Source organism: Emydura macquarii, unplaced genomic scaffold (genome assembly GCF_026122565.2).
Source record: "Emydura macquarii macquarii isolate MOO-44397 ecotype Brisbane River unplaced genomic scaffold, CSIRO-AGI_Emac_v2 contig_629, whole genome shotgun sequence".
NCBI classification, from domain to species: Eukaryota; Metazoa; Chordata; order Testudines; family Chelidae; genus Emydura; species Emydura macquarii.
Window position 1 is genome coordinate 10,005,581 of NW_027130766.1, and position 13,725 is coordinate 10,019,305.

Here is a 13,725-nt window from a genome sequence, read left to right on the forward strand (position 1 = left end):
CTCACAATCTAATTAGCGTGGAGGAAATTAAACTGGGAACATCAACCCAGAAATAACCTTCTGTGTTGTTTTCCTGTTGCCGGGAATGAAGCCGGGGGCAGATGGCCCACTCTTTTCAGTTGCTGGGAAAGAAGAAGGGGTGACGTCTCTGCTGTCATCAGGCAGTGGCGCTTGCAGAGTTATCTTGGTGGGAATCACTGTCCTCATGTGCTGACTCTTCTGTGCCATCTTACAGAAGGCCCTTCCTTTGAGTGCAGCCACTCGTGCCCCAGCCTGAGCCACAAGCAAACAGGACGGTTCAGGCCCAGTGGCTTCAAAGGCTAGAATGTGTCAGGGCAGGTCCTGGCTCCTGTGATAGGAACGATGAACTGACAGATTTGGCAGGGGCCTCTCTTACCCACACGCATCCAGTGCTCGTTTCATCTCTGGCTCTGGGGTGGGCGTGGGGCCTAGGGAGTCGAGACGGGAACCAGGAGTCAAGATTCCTGGGGTCTAATGCGTGGCGCCATCACTGAGTTGCTGGCTGGCTTTAGGCAAGTTGCTTCCCCTTGCCATGTGTCAGTCTCCCATCTATAAAACGGGACACGTAAGAATGGCTGTACTGGGTCAGACCAATGGTCCATTTAGCCCAGGATTCTGTCTCTGACAGTGGCTGCTGCCCAATGCTTCAGAGGGAGTGAGTAAAACAGGGCACTATCGAGTGATCCCCCGCCTGTCATTCAGGCCCAGCTTCGGCAGTCTGAGGCTAGGAACACGCCGAGCATGAGATTGCGTCGCTGACGTGTTGGCCAATAGCCACTGATGAATGTATCCTCCACAAACTTATCGAAGTCTTTTTGTGAACCCAGTTACACTTTTGGCCTTCACAACATCCCCTGGCAACAAGTTCCACAATAGACTGTGCATTGTGTGAGGACATGCTTGTTTTAAATTTGCTGCCTATTAATCTCATTGCAGGACCCCTGGTTTGCATGTTTTGTGAAGGGGTAAATAACACTCCCTTATTCACTTTCTCCACCCCAGTCATGATTTTATAGACCTCTATCATAGCCCCCCCTTAGTCCTCACTTTTTTAAACTGAATAATCCCAATCTTTTAAATCTCTCCTCATATGGAAACTGATCCATACCTGTAATCATTTTTGTTGCCTTTCTCTGTCCTTTTTCCAATTCTAATATCTTCTTTTTGACATGGGGCAACCACAACCACATGCAGTATTCTAGGTGTGGGTGTATCGTGGATTTATATAGCAGCATATGATAGTTTCTGTCTTATTACCTGTCCCTTTCCTAATAGTTCATAACACCCTGTTATCTTTTTTGGCTGCTGCTGTTCCTTGAGCAGATATTTTCAGAGAATTATTCACGATGACTCAAAGTTCTCTTTCTTGAGAGCTAATTTAGACCCTATTCCCTATCATTTTGTATCCATAGTTGAGATTATGTTTTCCAGTGTGCATTACTTTGCATTTACCAACATTGAATTTCATCTGCCATTTTGTTGTCCAGTCACCCAGTTTTGCGAGAACCCTTTGTAACTCTTTGCAGTCAGCTTTGGACTTAACTATTTTGAGTAATTTAGTATCATCTGAAAACTTTGCCACCTCACTATTTACTCTTTTTTCCAGATCATTTATGAATAGGTTGAACAGCGCTGGCCCCAGGACAGATCCTTGGAAGACCCCCAGTTATTTACCTCTCTCCCCTCTGAAAACTGACCATTTATTCCTACTCTTTGTTTCTTATCTTGTAACCAGTCATTGATCCAGGAGAGGATTTTCCCTCTTATTGCATGACTGCTTAGTTTGCTTAAAACCCTATTGGTTTGTTCCCAAACCTCCTCTAGATACTTCAATCTGGGACAGTTCCTCAGATTTGTCACCTAAAAAGAATGGCTCAGGTGTGGGAATCTCCCTCACAACCTTTGCAGTGAAGACTGATGCAAAGAATTCGTTCAGCTTCTCTGTAATGGCTGTGTCTTCCTTGAATACTCCTTGAGCGTCCAGTGGCCTCACTGATTTTTGGCAGGCTTCTGCTTCTGATGTATTAAAAAAAAAGTTGCTATTAGTTTTTGTGTCTTTTGCTAGATGCGCTTCAAATTTTTGTGTGGCCTGCCTAATTATACTTTTACACTTGACTTGCCAGATTTTATGCTCCTTTCTATTTTCCTCAGTAGGATTTGTTTTCCAGTTTTAAAAGACGTCTTTCTTTTCTCTATTTGCCTCTTTTACTCTGTTGTTTAGTCATTGTGACTTTGTTTGGTCCTCTTGCTGTTTTGCTGTTGTTTTTATTTAGGTATACATATAGTTTGAACCTCCATTATGGTGTTTGTAAAAAGTTTCCATACAACTTGCAGGCATTTCACTCTTGTGACTGTTCCCTTTTAATTTCCGTTTACCTAGATTCTTCATTTTTGTGTAGTTTCCTTTTGTGAAGTTCAATGCTTCTGTGGTGGGTTTCTGTGATATTTTCCCCTCTACAAAGATGTTAAATGTAATTACATTATGGTTGCTATTACTGAGTGGTTCAGCTGTATGCACCTCTTGGACCAGATCCTGTGCGCCATTTAGGAGTAAATCAAGAATTGCCTCTCTACTTGCGGGTTCCAGCACTAGCTGCTCCAATAAGAAGTCATGAATAGTGTCTAGAAACTTTACTTCTGCATCCCTTCCTGAGGTGACATGTTCCCAGTCAATATGGGGATAGTTGAAATCCCACATTATTATTAGGTTTTCTGTTTGCATAGACCCTCCCATCGCCAGCCTGGTCAGTAGTATTTTCTTACTGCTATACTCTTACTATTCAAGCAGGGAATTTCTATCCATAGAGATTCTATGGTACAGTTTGATTCATTTACGATTTTTACTATATTTGACTCTCTGCTTTCTTTCACATGTGGTGCCATTTCCCCACCAGCACGGCCTACTTTGTCAATCCTACATATTTTGTACTCTGGTATTACTGTGTCCCGTTGATTATCATCAATCTGCCAAGTTTCTGTGATGCCTATTATATCAATAGTCTCATTTAATACAAGGCACTCAAGTTGACCCATCTTACTATTTAGATTTGTAGCATTTGTATACCAGTAGTTATAACATTTGTCAGTATTTAGTTATCGGTCTTCATGTGATGTAATTGAATGGGACACTTTTTCGTGTGACTGTTTCTTTTCAGCTCAAACCTGTACATTATCAGCTTCTCTCCACTCCCTTTAATAAATCCTCCTCTAAGGGATGTGTCTGTTTGAACCTGTGCTCCTCTGCCCCTGTCATTTTTACCCCATGGAACTTACCTGTCTCTATGGGGTCTAAGTGGCTTCATTAATTAGTGCTTGAAAAACACTGAAAGGGGACAGGAAATGGCAAAATATTCCTAGGCAGTGGGAGGGGACTGGAACTGGAGTTAGGAGAAAGGTGAGCTCTTCAGGCGGAATCTCTTTCTGGTGGGATTTGGCTCCTAAATCACTTAGCTGGTTTTGAAAAACCCGCCCATTTGTTTTAAATACTCTGCTCTGTCTTAGAATCTGTGACTTGATTGTTGCAGCTTCCCCATTGCACAGGGATGATGCTATAGAAATAAAGGACTAGCTCTTCAGCAGGTGGGTACTGGGGTAGCTCATTAGAGTAAGTGGATATAATGCCTGCTGAGGATCTGGCCCAGTACATAACCAACAAAAAGAACTGTGCTAGCAGCTCCCACTGTGTCCCCAGGCAGCTGACGTGCTGTATTGAAGTGAAAAGAATACACTCAGATGAGCTATTAAGGAAAAGAAGAAGGTACAAACAATTACATCGCACTCAATAAAGGTAAAGAAGAGGTGCCTAAAGCAAATTTCATTGGTAGGGAAGGTGTATGGGGCTGTGAACAAGTAAGTGAGAGCAGAGGAGCTGTTAGCAGGTACTAGCAACTCTGCCCAGCATGGCTGAGGTAGCCACCAATAAAATCTAATCAATGAAATCCCTTTTAAGTTGGTTGGATCAGTGACCCAGAAAATAGCTCCCCTGCAGAAAAGGAAATGATAGTCAATAAAGTGAGAAGTCAATGGGAAAAATCTATTAGAGAGAGTGAGCTACCAGGAGACCTTTGGTGTTAACTGAAACCTTTTGGAAAGAAGCCACAAAACTCACAGCAGACTTTTAACCCTCCAAATCTCAGGTTGCCAAAGTGCAACCAACATTCATGCCATGCATATAGCAGAGGGTACAATCTCTGTCCTGGCTCTGCCCCTGTGTTTTGCTACCAAATCCCAGCAACCCTGAAGGCTGCTGTGGAGTTTCTCTATACTAAAGAAGTCAGCCTAAAACCACCTTATGCTCTGCTGGGCTATTCCCAGAATCGTCCCCTTCCCTGACGGTTTTGTTCCACCTACAGAGCAGAGCAATCTCTGCACCCCCCTAAGGAACCATTTATGTATCTAACCCATCATATCTCTCAAGTGTCTGTTACCATAGTAGCTGAGCCTTGACCCTTTGTGCTCATTAAAGATCTCATGGCACTTCTCACAAGAGTGTGCTCTCCCTTCCCAACCACGCCTGCCCAGGGTTGCGGACCAATTTGTATAGTGGGGGTGCTGAGAGCCATTGAACCAAACTGTAACGCCTGTATATGACAACAACCACTACAAGCCGGGGATGCAGGAGCACCCCTAGTTCCAGCAACTATGCACCCATACATGTGTTTTTGAGAAATATGACATACGCAATGTCATACATAGTCCTCTAGAGCCACTCTCCAAAAGAATGCTGTCACTGGTGCAGCCCAATGTTATTTCTGAACACTGCTCTAAAGCTTTGCAGCTAAATGGGGATGCTGCATGTTTACCCTCCAGAGAGCATGCAAGATGAAACTGGATACGCAGTTCTGAGTCACAAAGGGCCAGATTCATGGGGTGAGGAAAGGGGCAAGGAGCCTTCCATGCTGACACAGTAGTGACCCGGTGCACAGGGGAGAAGTCTCTGCGCAGCAGTAAGACCCATGGCTTTTACACTGTGCACAGGGGGTAGCGGCTGGTGGGGTGGGATGCAGTATGGCCAGGAATCCAGCCATGTCCTGAGGCCTGAGGAGGACATGCCGAGACCAAGACCTTGTTTCACAGATCTGGGTTTTCCTTGTGGCCTGGGTGTTCTGGTCCCCTCTTCACACATTTAAGCGTAAGAGGTAGTTACCAGCTGTGGATTGCATTTATTTTCTGTGAGTCCATGAAACATACAAACCCAGAGATGTGCTGGGGCTGCATTCTCTGCAGCAACTGCATTGGTGACCAATGTGCTGTGTTTCTGCTTCTGTTATGTTTGTCCAGCGATTCCTCCTCTCTGGATAGTCTGGATTATGTTGGGATCTGGATAGGATACATTTTGTAACATTAAAAACTGCAACCTTGTCCCCAGCTGTAGAGATACATCTTGTAAAGAAATCTGAAAGATGAGCTGGTCAAAAAATTAAAACCTATTAAAGAAAAAAATGTAAAATTTTGAGTTGTTTTAATTTCAAAATGTTTAAAAAAAAAAAAAAAAGACCCATTTTTTATGTTTTCAAAAATGTTCATAATTAATAAAAGGGATTTTTGGGGAGGGATTGAAAAATGTATAGGAAACATTATTAAAATGGTGTTTAAAATCTTTCATAGTCCAAAACCTATTTTGCAGAAAGCAAGAAATAAATAAATTCAATAAAAATTGGAAAATGTATTCAAATAGAAAGGCATATTGTTCATGAAAAATTTTGGTTTGGAAAAACTAACAAAAAATGAATGTGAACATTTTTGACTGACTTTAATGAAAGCCAACATTAATTAAGCCTGAGTTTGCAGGTAGTGTGGTCTGCACTTTTACTTGTAGGATGCTGGGAGTAATGTGTAACTGGTGTCTTCTGCCCTGAGCAGTGATTTATTTGTATGGGAAAAGCCAGGGAAACTCTTTGTGTGTAATGGAAAAAGAAACTAGCAAATGCCCAGTAGAGAAAAACCCTGTACTGTCATCTGGACTGGCTGATCTAACAGGTCTTTTCTGGGATGTATGTGCTATAGGTCACCACCACGAGATGGCAGTATTGTAAGCGATATCTAGCACTCAAAGGCCAACATATCATGGAAATATTCCCAGGGATGGTACTTCATGTACATCGTGTTCCCAGTCGAGGCCAGTAACTCTTTGTACTTTCACCCACCCACTCGAACACCCCATCGCCATTCTGGCTTCTTCTCTTTCTCAGGAACATCTAGGTTTTTCCATGTCTAAGTAGCACCAGAGCAGGCTGAGGGGAGGTGGCAGAGGTCTGGGGGTTTCTGAGATGATGAAAGGTTTCTCTTTTAAAGGCACTCTGAGGTTTGCGTTTCATTAACATCTCTCAGTCGTTACTCATGCCAGCTGCTGCAGTGCAGCTTTAGGCATCAACAGCACAACAGGAAAAATAAAATACGCAGCCTGTTATGGAAGGGGCCCTATGTCCTATGGGCCTATGTCACTGCCCATCATGGAGCTGGGCAACAGAGTTAGCAGAGTTCTGGAGTGATTCACACTTTCTCTCCACATCCTTTTCCTCTTGACCTGTATGTTTGGTTCCCTCTCAGCATTTAGTCCCCTCCCAGACCAGGAAGAAGTTAAAATGTTTGCTTTGCTTCAAGGGCTTCCACCTTAAATGACACTGGGAATGCAGATTCCCATGAAACGCTGAGATGACCCAACTCTTCTCACTCCTAATGAGCTACAGTGGGCCCTTGATCCTCCAGCGTAGTCATGTCATATGGCAGCTGAGTCTGCAAGCTTCACAGATATCTGCCACTGGCCAAGTGGTCCCAAATGTGGGTATGTTGCATGCCTGATCCCCTGAGAATGAAATAGCCACTGGACATCCCAGTACATTCCACCAGATGCCTTCCCAGCAAGGCTCTGTCATATTCCCGGAGAGGGGGAAGTGCTACCTTTGCCTCTTGGGCTGCAGTGGATTATTCCAGGGGCTGGTTTTGTTAGGATATATTTCATCTGGCTGTGCCAGTTGCGTTGGAATGACACAACAGCTCACAGCATTTTGGACAGCTGTTTTCTATTATTTCTAAGGCACCAAGCTGGGCAGGGCATTTTACAGGCAAATTAGAAAAGAGCTTTCAGGCAAGGTTAGGTTTGTGACTGGATTGCTCCTGTAAGTTGCTGTGGGGCTGTAAAAGCTGTTACTGTCATGGAGGCTTGCCCCAGACGTGGATGTCTTTGGGGACCCTTCACCCTGGGGTTGCCAGGTGTTCGGTTAGTACTGCTCAATCACACCAGCTTCCTGGGAGGGGTAAAAGGAGGGAGCGGGAATCAGGGCTTCAGGGGAAGAGGCAGAGCAGGGGTGTCTGGTTTACAGCAATTAGAAAGTTGGCAACCCTACTTCACCTCACAGGCTCAGATATGGTGAAACGTCTCTTCACCACAAGCAGGGGCACTGGGTGGGTTCTCCTCACTATGGGACAATCATGGAGAGGGTACCCTTCACAAGTCCTGCTGCTCCACAAGGTTCACCGACCTTCACAGTGTGCTTTAATACTGTGTGCTCTCTATAGTGATCCTCCTGCCCCGAAGCCCCAGGGGAACGGGGCTTTCTAGGAAAAGGCTCAAGCCTCCTGCTTTGGCTGGCAGCTTGGTTTGCAGAGAGTCCTTTAACATATACATTACTGGTGGAAATGTGTGTTTAACTTTGGGAAATTTCTCCTAAGTCCTTTATTTAAGGAGGATGTCATTACAGCATCTCCCAAGAGACTCTTAGAGTCTTATTAGTCATCTATTGACTTCCTAGGCATGGGACCAAGCTGATTTCTATGAGGGAAAATGCGAGCCAAGAGCTGTGGGTTGCTCCACGAGCGGGCCAGAGGACAAGGTAACCAAGAGCTGAGCAGCTGTTCCAGACAGGACGGAAATCTCCCTAGTTTGGGATGTGGCTTTGAGAAGCCACACTGCTCACCCCCACTACCACCTGGGATCAAGCAGAGAATAACAGGAAGCCCAGAGCGGTAGTATGCTGCTCACTGGGCTGGGGGAGAACAGCTCCTGTTTTCTGTGAGCAATGAGACAGAGCAGGGGAATGTCTCAGAGATAGGAAATAAAGGAAACAGCCTCAAAAACACACGACAATGAACTTTCAACAAACACTAAAAATGACTGTTTGGTCGGTACTGGATTTCTTAGTGCAGAGGAACTCTCTGGATCCTGTCTGCTCTCCCACCCAGTAGCACAAACATCCCACTCCCTGCCTGGGGTTTACATGTCCCGTCTGTGCAATGCAAGGTACTTCTGTCCAGCTCCACACCAGCAAGGAGAAGGGAAGTCAGGAGCTGCAGGGGAAAGACAGCTCTTAAAGAGAGTCTGAGGGTAACAGGTAAACGGGGCAGCACAAACGAGCCAGCAGTCTCTCTACTCTCTGCCCAGTTCTGAAGCAGCGGGGAGGGGCAGAGCAACGTTCCCCTGGATAATCGTGTGAAGGGAAGAGAGAGGAGGCTGAGCCTAGTCAAGGAGAATCAGTGGGTGCGGGGTAGGTATGAGGTTGGCTGCAGCCTGGAAAACCTGATGGGTAGTTTTGAATTGCACTCAGGGCAGGACAGGGAGTCTCTGAGGGTGGTTGGGATGGAGTCAGATAAGAATGATGAGAAGCAACTTCAGAGTCTGCACCTGACTCCTGGCCTTGTCTACGCTACAACTTATGTCGGCAAAACTATTGTCACTCAGGGATGTGAAAAAACACCCCTTAGCAACATACGTTGTGTCGGCATAAGCGCTCATGTGGACCACGCTCTGCTGCCAACATAGCTACCACTGCTCATTTAGGTGGTTTTATTATGTTGGCAGGAGAGCTCTCTCCTGTTGACGTAAGATAGCTACACAAGTGCTCTTATAGCTGCACAGCTGTACCGATACAGCTATGACGCTGTAAGCTTAAAGTGTAGACTAGACGAGATGTCACTGGAGCCAATTCGTGTGCAGACATGATAGAGTAAGGCCAGTCTGACTGAGCTCAGGCTGTTTCACATTTCTTCTCCATCATGCGGGAGCAATGCTGCTGACGCTCTGAGCCTGTCCTATGGGTTGCAGTGCTGGGGCATGGAGTCAGTGTGGTTAGAATTTCTGCACTGTTAGGTTAACAGCTCTGAAGAAGGGGTCTGAGCATTTATGACTGACCTGATTGACTCCAGATTAACAGAGCACAGAGGCCCATTGCAACCCTGCCACATCCTGCACTCATGCAGCCAGTCGAAAAGCATAGGCTGGGGACACACAGCTTTGTAAAGCAGGAAGTCTGTAATGCACCCCCTGCTCCTCTGACCCAGAAGTCCCTTCTGGACTATTGTGTCTGGCTCTGGACCGCTCTCTTTGCAGACCCATGTTTGTAAATGTTAGTATGTTTAATGATTCAGAAGTGACACACAGCTTGGCCCATCTGGATGGGGGCTGCTCACCCCCAGCTCACATTCCCTGGTCAGCCAGTGCAGCATTTTCCAGCATCAGAGTTATTTTATTTGGGGTTTCCTTTTCAGCTACCTCTGAGCCCTGCAGAGTCTCCTGAGCTGAGCCAGCCAACCACCCGCAGTTCCTCCTGTTTACTCCGGCTAAGAACGAAGTGATTAATGAAGCTGGAACACATCCTCTTTTCCCAGGATCCAGGGAGAGGCACAGCTGAATAAATACCCCACATTATTCTGTTCTGCCCAGCTGGGAGTGAAAGTACAGGTAGTGAAGAGCAGTGCCAGACTTACTTATCTCCACACCCTGCATCCCGTAGCTGAATCTGCCAGGACAAGGGCTGGAGAGAAGGATTTATAAAGATGAGGTTATGTTCCCAGGCTGGAGCTGCGAGTGCTCAGGATTCATGGGGGCAAGACTGACCAGGGATTTTATCTTCCCCTATTCCTTTAGATGAAGAGGACGTGGATCCCAACCTGTGAAGTGCAGGCTGGTTCCAATTATACTGCTAACAACAAGTTGCCACACACATCATCTCCCAGTGCTATCTAGGAGTGAATTCATTCTCCCTGGGAGCTATCTGTACCCTCCACAAGTACAGAGTGCAAAGGCTCTACCTGCCATTGGCAAACAGAGACGGAGAGGAGGTTGGCCAAGGAGCTGCTCTGCGACTATGGGGCCTCCTTCCATTCCTCTGTCCAATCATGTCTCTGAGCAGAGTTCCTCTGGGCTGCATCCGCTGACTCCTTGGCTACCTTTGAGGAGCAGTGGGCACTGTCCGGGGTTCTCTGCTCAGTGTCCCCTTCAGGGTCCCTCCATTTAGCCCTTTGACCTCCATGCCCATCCCTGTTTTTTCATTCATTGTCCCCCATAATTACCTGAGTTCAGGTCCCATAGCTCCTCCCTTTAGGCTGGGGGAGTGACTTTTAGCTGTGGGTGAGCTTGTGCCTGCACACATGCTGGTACTCAAATAATACTGGCAGATAGAGGGTTGTCTCCCGGCCTAAATAGCCACCAGGTGATGGGTGGGGTAATCATGTAGGGTGGGTGACTGCAGGCCCAATCAGGAACTCACAGTCACACATGGAAGCTTTTATAAACCCAGCTCCTGGGGCTCCTTGGGACTCAGGCTGGGGTCTGTTTGGGGCTGTCTGTTGAAGCAAAAGTATTTTCTCCCTCTTAGGAGCTAGGAATCCTCAAAGCTGATAATCATAATCTGGGGAGAAAATCTCCTTGGGAAAAGCTTTTCCTGCTGGAACAGGCTCCCTCCTCCTCCTTCCTCCCCCACTTCCCCTCATTTCACAGATAGGCAAATTTTAGCCGAGAGGAAGGTAGGGCTTGCCCAGGCTGTGGTAGTGCGTTTATTTAATGCTGTGATAAAAGGCACTGGATTGTAGAACCTGGAGGGGGGGGGGGGTAGTATTTTTTTTCTTTTTGGCAGAATAGTCTCAAAATCAGTGGAAATGGCAGAGATGGTGGACAGGGACCTGCTAAGAACAGAGGCTTTTGCTCTCCGACCTGATGGTCAATGGATCCAGCCTGTGTCAGACAAGCAAGGGACATGAACTCCAAACACAAGGGCCATGTTCAGAGAACATTGTGCTGCCAGTCTCCAGATAGTTAAGCCAAGAGACTGTGTGAGCTGAAGGGCTGCAGCTGATCTCAACACGTTAAAAGAGCTGGTCTCTCAGAAAACCATAGCCTACACCTTGTAGAGCTTTGTAGCTCAAAGTCCACCCCAGTGGTACAGCCAGAAATAGATCCCAGGAGCCCTGGCTCCCAACCTCCACACCTCACTCTAGCCAGTAGGCAGTATTCCTATCTCAGATCTGCAAAAAAAACTCAGCAGTCCTGCTTCCTGCTCTATAGATACTACTTCCACCAGCAGGGGATTTCACTATTCCCAGCTGCAGTTCATTTCTCCTCTTATTTCTGTCTTCACACTTTGAGTGGGAAGGCCTGGAGCTGACACACCTTTGGCTGGTTATCTGTGGCCAGTGGGATTTGGCATAGGTGTAGTTTGACTTGGGATTTGGTATAGGCAGCTACAGTCAGGCCAAAGGGGCTGTGAGTGCGGGAGGCAAATTTCATGCCTGCCTGAGGACTGCAGTTTGGGGGAGGGCAATGCCCCCCCCCACCCCCTCAAACTCTGCCCATAGGATTTGGGAGATGGGGAGGGAGAGATGATCAGAAACTTCACATGACCCTAGCCCAAAGGTGGGGAGAAAAGAAATTTCACTTGGTTGGATCCAAACTGAGCAGCATCTGCTGTGTGTGTCATGGTCTAAGGACAGTTCCTATGCTTTGCAGCTGGGAGACATCAGAGCCAGCTCGGCAGTGGGAAGAGAGGGTATCCAATCTGAAAAAGGTGTTTGTGGAGGAATTCCTGTCAGTGCAGCAGTGAGCACATTTCAGGCAGGGCATGTGGCCTTTGAGCCGGGGAGGGAGCAGTGCACAAGGGCACTGATAATCACAGACGTCAGAGAAGGGGAAGCTATGTCAGCTCCTGCTGTCCATCTCCCTGCCAAAGCAGGACTGATCCCTATGATAGTCACTAATAGCATCTCCACCCCCTTCCTTGGGTCGTCAGGACTGTCAGTACATTGTGCTGAATGTTGCCTTGCACTGATACTGTAAGAAGAGGCTGGCACCAAGGCTGGAATTTAACAGTATTTCCTAGGTTACTGCCATGGGTGAAAATCAAGCCCAGTTTCACAGGATCATATTCCTAACAAAGCCAGGATTTAAACACTGACTGGAAGACACAACACTGTTTTAAAGGGGAGACAGCACGAACCCAAATGCCTACAGCACACATTAGGGTCCCTCCTGTATTCACCTGTCCTAGCTCTGAAACCTCCATTGTGGCTCATCTCCTAGAGTTGGGCCAGGCAGATATAGGACAGGATAAATTCCTATTAGTGTGAGCATATGTCTCCCCTGCACATCTGTGCTGGGACACACTAACCCTGTTTTGGGTGAGATGTAGAAAATAGGGTTTGAATATGACAGATGATTCCAGCTCCTCAGGGAGAACTACAGCCTCTAGGTGACTCCTCACACACACAGACCCTTCTTGTCACCTGTGGGGTATTTAATATCAGCCCCAAACGTGCTTCCCCACGTGGAAACACTCTGATAAAAGGCTAATGTGAGCCAATGCAGGTTAGCAGGGAATGAAGGGCAATAGACTGATACTTGGCCTGGCGCAGTCTTTTTCCTTAGTTTCTCTCTGAGCCTTAATATTATTTCCTGAGAAATTCTGTATTTCATGACTGCTCAAATTTGCCATGCAGCTAAAGGGACATTCCTGTCCTGGCACATCTAGTAACAGGATGCAGTCAGTTTACCTCTAGCTCCCTGCATGCTCTCAGTGTTGTTCTCTGGCCCCTGAGCCCTTTGCTTTATTTGGTACTTCTAAGTATCTGCTGAGTTCGCAAAGAATAAAGAATATACTGCCACGTCAAACGTTCCAATGCCCTGAACAGAACTACCAGGTCTTTTCTTGCCAGCTGAGCTGCCCACATCATTTAGCCCAAAGAGAGAGCTTGAGTCCATGAAATGCTCTACCCCACTGCTTGGCCCAGCAGCCCCAGCATGGGCCTGTTGCTGGGTCGGAGGGGATGCACTTCCAGTTTTATTGCTTCATTTGATGTTTTGGAACAGAATTTGTCCAAAAATAAGAAACCATCTAACAGCATGAAAGCTGCATTAACATTCTTTCCTGGTGCATTAGATGGTCAAAGGGGAGGGGGCATGTGAGAAAGGGGGCTTTTTTCTTGTACTGTACCAGATTTCATAGACTTTCACCCTGAATACAATGCTTTAATTTTTGATAAAAGGAAAATAGCAAAACAAGAAGGAACAAAAGTAAAGTCTGTAAGTGAAAGCAAAGTGTATGGATCTCTTCAGTAACATGCTGCATCAATTCAGCCTAACAAAATGGCGGCTATCCCTGCAGTTTTCTAGAAAGGCAGTACACAGAAAACAAGATCACACTTGTTATATCACTCCATGCACCATAAATGTTTCCAGACTATGACAGAATGCACATTTCTAAAGGGTGTGCTGGGGGGCCTCTTGAGCAGCATGCCAGGGTCATTCTGGCTGCAACCCATACACAGTGTGATGGGATAAGCTTTGCAGAAACCTGATTAATTATCAATATGATATGTTCCTTTCTTCCAAGCTCTGCCAACACGCATCTTATATTCCCGCTACATCTGCTCTTGCTACAGTGACGTGTGCCCTCCCAGGAACAAAAAAGCGGTAGGGCTGCTTATTAAGCTTGGGCT

General features: G+C 46.4%; 1 long non-coding RNA gene across 1 annotated transcript; it reads right to left on the reverse strand.

The window, feature by feature from the left end:
* Positions 1-5,054: 5,054 nt before the first annotated feature.
* On the reverse strand, positions 5,055-10,424 carry LOC137148299 (uncharacterized). The gene is made up of 3 exons (XR_010918499.1): positions 10,309-10,424; positions 8,227-8,307; positions 5,055-5,340 (listed from the first exon to the last, which is right to left on the reverse strand). It is a non-coding gene; the product is annotated as an uncharacterized lncRNA (long non-coding RNA).
* Between the last annotated feature and the right edge of the window lie 3,301 nt (positions 10,425-13,725).